We start from the raw sequence: 10261 nt of genomic DNA, 5'->3' as shown, positions 1-10261 counted from the left end.
TAACCGAGTATATATCAATTGTTTTGATAAGACTGTGATCTTTCCTGAGATTGAGGAAGGGAAGGATTTGTTTCTATCAGCGAGGCAGGTGAATGAGGCAGTAGCAGATGGGGCAGAGTTGTTTATGCTGTTAGCGACTTTGGAGGCTAAAGATAAACTGGTAATTTGCGATCTAGCTGTGGTGTGTGATTTTCCTGATGTGTTTCCGGAAGAAGTGAATGAATTACCGCCAGAGCGTGAAGTTGAGTTCTCGATTGATTTGGTACCTGGTACTAGGCCGGTGTCGATGGCTCCGTACCGTATGTCTGCTGTTGAGTTAACTGAATTGAAGAATCAGCTGGAAGACCTGCTGGATAAGAAATTTATTCGTCCGAGTGTGTCACTGTGGGGTGCACCAGTGTTATTGGTTAAAAAGAAAGAAGGTACTATGAGGTTGTGTGTGGACTACAGGCAACTGAATAAAGTGACGATCAAGAATCGGTATCCTTTGCCGAGGATTGATGATTTGATGGATCAGTTGGTTGGTGCGAGTGTGTTCAACAAGATAGATTTGAGGTCGGGATATCATCAGATACGTGTAAAAACTGAGGATATTCAGAAGACTGCTTTCAGAACAAGGTATGGACATTATGAGTATTCTGTAATGCCTTTTGGTGTGACTAATGCGCCTGGAGTGTTTATGGAGTATATGAATAGGATTTTCCATCCGTACCTAGATCAGTTTGTTGTGGTGTTTATTGACGATATTCTGGTGTATTCGAAATCTGAAGAAGAGCATGTTGAGCATTTGAGAGTGGTTTTAGGAGTTCTACGAGAAAAGAAGTTATTTGCTAAACTGTCCAAGTGTGAATTTTGGTTAGAAGAGGTTAGTTTTCTTGGTCATGTGATTTCAAGAGATGGTGTTGCTGTTGATCCTTCTAAGATAGAAGCGGTATCTAAGTGGGAAGCTCCGAAGTCAGTTTCTGAGATAAGGAGTTTTCTTGGACTTGCAGGATATTACAGGAAGTTCATTGAGGGATTTTCTAAGTTGGCGTTACCGTTGACGATGTTGACTAGAAAGGGGCAAGCGTTTATTTGGGACTCAAAGTGTGAAGAAGGTTTCCAAGAGTTAAAGAGAAGGTTAACTACTGCTCCTATTCTGATATTACCGAGTTCGTCGGAATCATTTGAGGTTTACTGTGATGCTTCATTGTTGGGCTTGGGTGGTGTGTTGATGCAGAATAAGCAGGTTATAGCTTATGCTTCGAGACAACTGACGGTTCATGAGAGGAACTATCCGACACACGATTTAGAGTTGGCAGCCGTGGTATTTGTTCTGAAGTTATGGAGGCATTACTTGTACGGGTCAAGATTTGAGGTTTTCAGTGACCATAAAAGTTTAAAGTATTTGTTTGATCAAAAAGAGTTGAATATGAGACAGAGGAGATGGTTAGAGTTTCTGAAGGATTATGACTTTGGTTTGAATTACCATCCGGGTAAAGCAAACGTAGTGGCTGATGCATTGAGTCGGAAATCATTGCATATGTCTATGTTAATGGTTAAGGAATTGGATTTAATTGAGCAGTTTAGAGACTTGAGTTTGGTGTGTGAGAGTACTCACAATAGTGTTAAATTGGGAATGTTGAAGTTAACGAGTAGTATTCTGGATGAGATAAGAGAGGGTCAAAAATCCGATGTACTTTTGGTTGATAAGTTGACTCTAGTGAATCAAGGTCAAGGTGGTGAATTCAGAGTTGATGAGAATGGTGTTTTGAAATTTGGTAATCGGGTGTGTATTCCAGATGTTACCGAACTTAAGAGGAGTATTCTGGAGGAAGGACATCGTAGTGGCCTGAGTATTCATCCTGGGGCTACGAAGATGTATCATGATTTGAAAAAGCTATTTTGGTGGACGGGAATGAAAAGAGAAATTGCGAGTTTTGTTTATTCTTGTTTGACTTGTCAGAAGTCAAAGATTGAGCATCAGAAGCCGTTTGGGCTAATGCAACCGTTGGCTATTCCAGAGTGGAAGTGGGATAGTATCAGTATGGATTTTGTTTCTGGTTTACCGAGGACAATTAAGAATTTTGAAGCTATTTGGGTGATTGTTGATAGATTGACGAAATCGGCTCATTTCATTCCGGTCAGAATGGATTATCCGTTAGAGAGATTAGCCGAGTTGTATATTGAGAAGATTGTAAGTTTGCATGGTATTCCGTCGAGTATTGTTTCGGACAGAGATCCTAGATTTACATCGAAGTTCTGGGAAGGTTTACAGAGGGCTTTGGGGACTAAGCTGAGATTGAGTTCTATATATTATCCGCAGACTGATGGTCAGACTGAGAGGACGATTCAGTCACTGGAAGATCTTTTGAGAGCATGTGTTTTGGAAAAGGGAGGTGCTTGGGATTGTTATTTACCTTTGATTGAGTTTACCTACAACAATAGTTTTCATTCGAGCATTGGTATGGCACCGTTTGAAGCTTTGTATGGTAGGAGATGTCGGACGCCTTTATGTTGGTATGAGTCCGGTGAGAGTGTTGTGGTTGGACCGGAGATTGTTCAACAGACTACGGAAAAGATTAAGATGATTCAGGAGAAGATGAGAATTGCTCAGAGTCGTCAGAAGAGTTATCACGACAAGAGGAGGAAGTCACTTGAGTTTCAAGAGGGGGATCATGTGTTTCTTCGTGTTACTCCGATAACTGGGGTTGGTCGAGCTTTGAAGTCGAAGAAGTTGACACCTCGATTTATTGGTCCTTATCAGATTTTGGAGAGGATAGGGGAGGTAGCCTATCGTATCGCTTTACCGCCGTCACTTGCAAATTTGCATGAGGTTTTTCATGTGTCTCAGTTGAGGAGGTACATTCCTGATCCGTCGCATGTAGTCCAAATAGATGATGTACAGGTGAGAGATAACCTGACTGTTGAAACATCACCTATGAGGATAGAGGATCGAGAGTTGAAGCAGTTGCGGGGTAAAGAGATTGCCTTGGTGAAGGTAGCTTGGGGAGGACCAGCAGGTGGCAATGTGACTTGGGAACTTGAGAGTCAGATGAAGGAGTCTTATCCGGAGTTATTCGCTTGAGGTATGTTTTCGAGGACGAAAACTCTTTTAGTGGGGGAGAGTTGTAACACCCCGATAAAAATAAGATAATTATTTAATTTAAGTTAATATTATATTTATTAATTTAATTAAATAATTGGAATTTTGGATTATTATTATTATTATTATTATTGGAATAATAATTATTGGAAAATATATAAGTTGGAAATAAGAAAAAGAGTTCCATTTTGGTAAAAAGAGTTTTCACGTGAAAAACAGAGAAGCGACTCAAAAAGGGGAAAAGGGCAAAGAGGCAGAGCAAGAGGAAGAAGGTTGGAGAAGAGAAGAGCTTGAGGCTAAAGGATCGCCGGATTAACTCAGGTAAGGGGGGTTTATCGTCGTTTAATGGGTATTATGGGTTAACATGTAATGGGTAGTGATAAACCGTTGAATTGACCCTAATTGGGATGTCGAATGCTGAAAAATTGTGATGGATAAGTTGTGTTAAAACTGAAATTGAATCTGTATTTGTGTGAGTTGTGATTTCCCGAACGTATAGCTTTTTACGGAATCGGAATCGGAGGTCCGGAAGTCCTCCAATGGTGGAAAATGCGGAGAATTCTGCATTCTGCTTTGTGTTAGCGCAGGAACAGCTTTCTGTCTTGCGTTAACCGGTTAACGCAGGGTGTTAACCGGTTAACACTGTTAGGAATTATGAAATATTGCTGTTTTGCTTGCGTTAACCAGTTAACCTAGGGCGTTAACCGGTTAACACTGTTGTGATTTCTGAGAAATTGTTGTTCTGTCTGCGTTAACCGGTTAACCCAGGGCGTTAACCGGTTAACACTGTTAAGTTTTGCCAGGAAGCGTGTTTTGGTCTGCGTTAACCGGTTAACCCAGGGCGTTAACCGGTTAACACTGTTGAAAAGTGGGAAAATTGGTACTTTAATGTTGTGAACATAATTGGTGATTGGCCTATATCGGTGTGTGATATAGTAGGGATTATTTCCCGTTGTTTTGAGTAGGATGGGTATTAGTAGAGTGTGCTAATACTGTGACTGAATTATTTGGCATGACATAATATGATTATGTGAAAAATATGATGATATGTGAAAATATGCATAATGTTGTGAATGTATATGTTATGTATGCAATTGTGAATGGACTGTTTATGGCTTAGAGTGCGAGCATATGTCCATTGTGGATTATTGTTGATGATTTTGCATTGCTAGGTGATTTAGCATGCATATTGTGGCCTTTATGGTGGTAGCTAATTCCCATGGTGAGGAATTAGTGATGTTAGTCATTTTGGACTGTTGTTGATGTTTGCATGCTAGGTGATTAGCATGCATAGCATGGCCCTTGGGGTGGTAGCTAATTCCCATGGTGAGGAATTAGTGATGTGAGTCACTAGGTCTCAAATGAGTGGGACTAGTGAGCTTGGTCGCCGTACCTGGATTTGGTCGGTGAAGTTGAACTATATGTTCACGAATAGTCGGTACCGCATGCATGGAGTCTCATTGCATAATGTATGTATTGTGTATAATATGAATGGATGTGTTCCAATATTATACGTGTGTTTTGATGTGTATGTTGAGCATGATTATGAGTATGAGTTGATGTTGCCGTTTCTGGATGTGTGATATGATTAGGGTGATGAGATGTGTTAAATTACTTAACATTGCATGATATTTTATAATGCTTATTATATCGATTGAGGAACTCACCCTTACAACTATTTTTCAGGTAACGAGCAGTGATTGAGTAGGAGCTAGTGCTTGAAGTCTAGTGTAGTTCCTTAGTGGGTCATGCTCTGGTAGATGTAACATCGGGATGGGATGTTTTACATGTTTTATTGTTGGTTGCGAACCAGTTTACATGTAATATGCTACATGTTTTGCATGATTGATTTAATCTCTATCCGCTGCGTATTGTGCAAATGCCTTATGTTTTGAATTAATAAAAGAGCATGACAGTTATCATGGTGAATGGTGTGAAGTAATTGTGTGACACCCTTAATTGCATATTTACTCTGATTGATATATGTTGTTATTTTAATTAAATATTTGGGGTAATTTAGAAGGGTGTTACATTAGTGGTATCAGAGCATAGTCGGTCGAGTCGAGTCGTAATTATTCTGTTTCCCCTGTACGGGATAGGTGTTGTATGACCCTATCAGTACTTATTGTTTTTGCTTGTTGGGTTTTCAGAATAGAGATGGCTGGAAGAGGTAGAGATGATGTTGCGATTGCTGAGGCTCTGGGTATGCTAGCTGGAGTACTTGGAGGGAATCCGAATGTTGTGGGAATGGGAGCTGCTCGTCAACTGAGTGAGTTCCAGAAGAACAATCCTCCAATGTTCAAGGGAGCATACGATCCAGATGGTGCTCAAAAGTGGTTGAAGGAGATCGAGAGGATCTTCCGAGTGACTGAGTGTGCCGATAACCAGAAGGTCAGGTTCGGTACGCATATGCTGTCAGAAGAAGCAGATGATTGGTGGGTTGCTACCCGCACTGAGTTGGAATCTGCTGGGAATGCTGAGATCACTTGGGCTGTGTTCAGAGAGAGATTCATGAGGAAGTATTTTCCAGAGGATGTTAGAGGAAAGAAAGAGATAGAGTTCTTAGAATTGAAGCAGGGCAATCGGTCTGTTACTGAGTATGCTGCTAAGTTCACAGAGTTGTCGAAGTATTACACTCCCTATGATGAGGCTACTGGGGAATTCTCGAAATGTGTGAAGTTTGAGAACGGGTTACGTCCCGAGATCAAGCAGGCTATTGGATATCAGAGGATTAGAGTGTTTTCTGATTTGGTTGACTGTTGCAGGATTTTTGAACAGGATACCAAGGCCAGAGCGGAAAGCTATCAGCAGAGGGTTGATAGGAAAGGCAAGAATCAGAATGATCGTGGGAAACCGTATGCAGCTGGCAAAGGTTTCCAGAGACAGAGTGGGATGAAGAGGCCTAGTGGGGGAGACTCCAGTGCCCCTGCTAAGTGTTACAGATGTGGTCAGGCTGGACATCGTTTCCATGAGTGTACCAGTGCTGAGAAGAAGTGTTTCAAGTGTGGCAAAGGTGGTCACTTGGCTGCAGAGTGCCGGTTGAAGACTATGACTTGTTTCAACTGTGGAGAGTTGGGTCATATTAGCCCACAGTGTCCTAAGCCGAAGAAAGAGAACCAGTCGGGAGGCAAGGTCTTTGCTTTATCGGGCTCTGAGACTTTTGCAGATGATCGTTTGATCCGAGGTACGTGTTATGTTAATGGCTTTCCTCTTGTAGCTATTATTGACACAGGTGCGACTCATTCCTTTATATCTTTGGATTGTGCTGTGAAACTTAAGTTAGAGATATCTGAGATGCTTGGAAGTATGGTGATTGATACTCCTGCGAAGGGTTCAGTGACTACTACTTCAGTTTGTTTAAATTGTCCTTTGAGTATTTTTGGTAGAGACTTTGGAATGGACCTAGTGTGTCTTCCACTAGTGCAGATTGATGTTATTCTGGGTATGAACTAGTTGGTGTGTAACCGAGTATATATCAATTGTTTTGATAAGACTGTGATCTTCCCTGAGATTGAGGAAGGGAAGGATTTGTTTCTATCAGCGAGGCAGGTGAATGAGGCAGTAGCAGATGGGGCAGAGTTGTTTATGCTGTTAGCGACTTTGGAGGCTAAAGATAAACTGGTAATTTGCGATCTAGCTGTGGTGTGTGATTTTCCTGATGTGTTTCCGGAAGAAGTGAATGAATTACCGCCAGAGCGTGAAGTTGAGTTCTCGATTGATTTGGTACCTGGTACTAGGCCGGTGTCGATGGCTCCGTACCGTATGTCTGCTGTTGAGTTAACTGAATTGAAGAGTCAGCTGGAAGACCTGCTGGATAAGAAATTTATTCGTCCGAGTGTGTCACTGTGGGGTGCACCAGTGTTATTGGTTAAAAAGAAAGAATGTACTATGAGGTTGTGTGTGGACTACAGGCAACTGAATAAAGTGACGATCAAGAATCGGTATCCTTTGCCGAGGATTGATGATTTGATGGATCAGTTGGTTGGTGCGAGTGTGTTCAACAAGATAGATTTGAGGTCGGGATATCATCAGATACGTGTAAAAACTGAGGATATTCAGAAGACTGCTTTCAGAACAAGGTATGGACATTATGAGTATTCTGTAATGCCTTTTGGTGTGACTAATGCGCCTGGAGTGTTTATGGAGTATATGAATAGGATTTTCCATCCGTACCTAGATCAGTTTGTTGTGGTGTTTATTGACGATATTCTGGTGTATTCGAAATCTGAAGAAGAGCATGTTGAGCATTTGAGAGTGGTTTTAGGAGTTCTACGAGAAAAGAAGTTATTTGCTAAACTGTCCAAGTGTGAATTTTGGTTAGAAGAGGTTAGTTTTCTTGGTCATGTGATTTCAAGAGATGGTGTTGCTGTTGATCCTTCTAAGATAGAAGCGGTATCTAAGTGGGAAGCTCCGAAGTCAGTTTCTGAGATAAGGAGTTTTCTTGGACTTGCAGGATATTACAGGAAGTTCATTGAGGGAAGCTCCGAAGTCAGTTTCTGAGATAAGACGGTGATGAACAGTAGTCATCCAACAATTTTTTTTCCAGATTTGGCCAAACTTAACATCATTCGAACCGTTATTCCAAGCACAAACCAAATCTAACATTCAATAATCATAACAAGCCATGGATTAAGAGATACGAGCAAAAACATCTTGATGCATCAAACTTTAGTCAAGCATATCTCTCTCAATAATTCATCATTTTCAATTCTAAAAGCATCAGCAAAATCAGCATTTCAAGATCTACACGAACATGTCCATAGATTAAAGGATTATGAGATTCGAAAAATTAACCTCTTGAAGAACAGTTCCTGGAAATGCACGATTCGAAGCTTCCAGTAATCCAAATAAACTCTTGAGATGTTATCTTGAAGCTTAGTGCAGTAATTGAGGCTTGAGGATGCTTGGATCTAGCTCAACAATCAACTTCCATTTTCACCTTCATGAACTTGCCATGCTTGATTCTTGCTCGAATTCAACAATCCAAATCTTGATCTGCACTAAATCCACACCAGAGAACCAGAATATGGAATAAAATTGCAAGGTTATGTGAAGATTTTTGAATTTTTGATTAGGAGAAAATTTTGGAGGGAGAGAGAATTTGGATCTAGAAATGGTGAAAATCCCCAAATTCTGTTATGATTATGGTATATATATGCTGTACTAATCACACTGAAAATGTTAATTAGCAATGGTTAAGTGGAATTAGCAAAATAAGGTGTTTGATCAAAACTTGAAAATTGGAGGGTGCATGGAGAATTGGACGTGAACAGTGCTAAATGCATGGTCATTTTCACTTAAAAACTTCTAATGAACACAATGGCAATGGTGATTTATGCCCATGATGCACCAATTTTAAATTGGCCATTTTCCCTCCAAAATGGGCATGGATATGCAAATGATCATATGATGGAAATTCATGCAATGTGATGAATGATTTGGAAAGTTCATGTCATGAGAAGTATTTTAGAAAAAGAGGCACCAAATTTGGAGTTATGAATCAAAAGTTATGGCCTTTTGAAGTTCCACGCACACTTGGCAATGATTGGACCATATCTCCTCAACCATTCATCAGATGCTCATGATCTTGGACTTTTTAGAAATGGGAAAGAGAGATCTTCAACTTTCATGTTGGACAAAATTCATTTGAAGCTTCTTTTATGTTGGAAAGTTGAGTTGAAGTTGGACCAAAAACTTTCCATTTTTGGAAACTTGAAATTATAGGTCAGTTTCCATTTTGGGAAACTTTTGCACTGACTTCAAATTCTTCAACCTTGATCTTTGGTATGATGAATAAGCATGATTTGGACATGAATGGGATGAAGAAACTCAATTCCCACACTCAAAATCCACAGTTGACTTTTCAGTTGACTGCATTGGCCCTTAGATGACCTGAAAATGTTCTAATGAATTTGGGCCTCAACCACCTGGGGAATTTGCTCCAAAATGAACCTATAGCTCAAATAAACTCCATGTAATGATCACATAATCCATATCTCAATGGAAACTTCATATCTTGCACAAAGGATTCACTTGATTGCCTTGACCTATCGACTGCTTAAGCTGCAAGTAACAAAGGTTAATGACATATTTTTGTACATTTTGGTTAGTGATTAAAAGAAAAGCAATGATATACAAATGCAAGCAATGCTTGGTGATCAAGAACCACTCTCAAGAAAGATCTCACCCGTAGGGAAAGAAGCAAGGTGTCCAATGATCCTTGAGGCAATGCAATGTTATGATATGATGCCATGAGGGATCTTAGGGACAAAATTGGGATCTTACAGATGCCCCTATTTAAGGTCATTCTAGCCGGAGAAGTGAAGGTTAATATCTTCATCTCGACGCGGTAGAATGGGCTTAAATAACAATAATGAGACAAATTTTGGTCCTTAAGAGACCTCATGATGCAAATGTATGAATGCAAAACAAGCTCTGTGGGGGATATGGGTCCACAAAGAAGAAAAGACGATCCATCAGAGTAACACACTCACCAGGAACAGAGACTCTAACATGACTCTTCTGGGGATAGGAAAAAACAATGGTGAGCAGGACACGACTTTGAATTAGGGAAAAAAAGAACTTGACACTGTGTGAGCAGGGCACGACTGGACTAGAGATCTCACTGGGGAGTAAATGACTCAAACTGGGGAAAAGAAATTTCCAAAGGGAACAAATCCATTGGAAAGACTCAAGCTGACTCAAAGATGCGTGTATTGGGGAAAACGCCAATACAGCAAAACTATCTACAAAGGATACTTCGGATGAAAATCCGGACTCAGGCTGAGGAAAGATTCACACAGAACCTCCCTGCCGGGGAAATCGCATATATTGGAGAAAAACGCCAATACAGCAAAAGGGTAAATCACAACAGAAACTCCGCTGGGGAAATGTCTATCAAAGACTCTCCGGGGGAAACAACAGGGGTGAGGTGTTACCGGTTACTGGGTAACAAGCTCAGAGAGACATGTGATCTGAACACCGGTTACTGGGTGAAAGAATAACAAGCTCGGGAAGAATGAATATCTAAGACCGGTATAAGGGTGAGAGATATGAATCAACCAAACATCTGAGGAAGACCTGAAAAAGGTATATCATCTCAAGAAAATCTGACTCCACAGGGGACCAAGGTCATAATAGGGAGCAGAAAGGAAGGAACACCAGGGATACCGGTTA

Source organism: Lathyrus oleraceus, chromosome 6 (genome assembly GCF_024323335.1).
Source record: "Lathyrus oleraceus cultivar Zhongwan6 chromosome 6, CAAS_Psat_ZW6_1.0, whole genome shotgun sequence".
In the NCBI taxonomy this organism is placed as follows: Eukaryota; Viridiplantae; Streptophyta; class Magnoliopsida; order Fabales; family Fabaceae; genus Lathyrus; species Lathyrus oleraceus.
Note: the sequence above shows the minus strand (reverse complement) of the source record.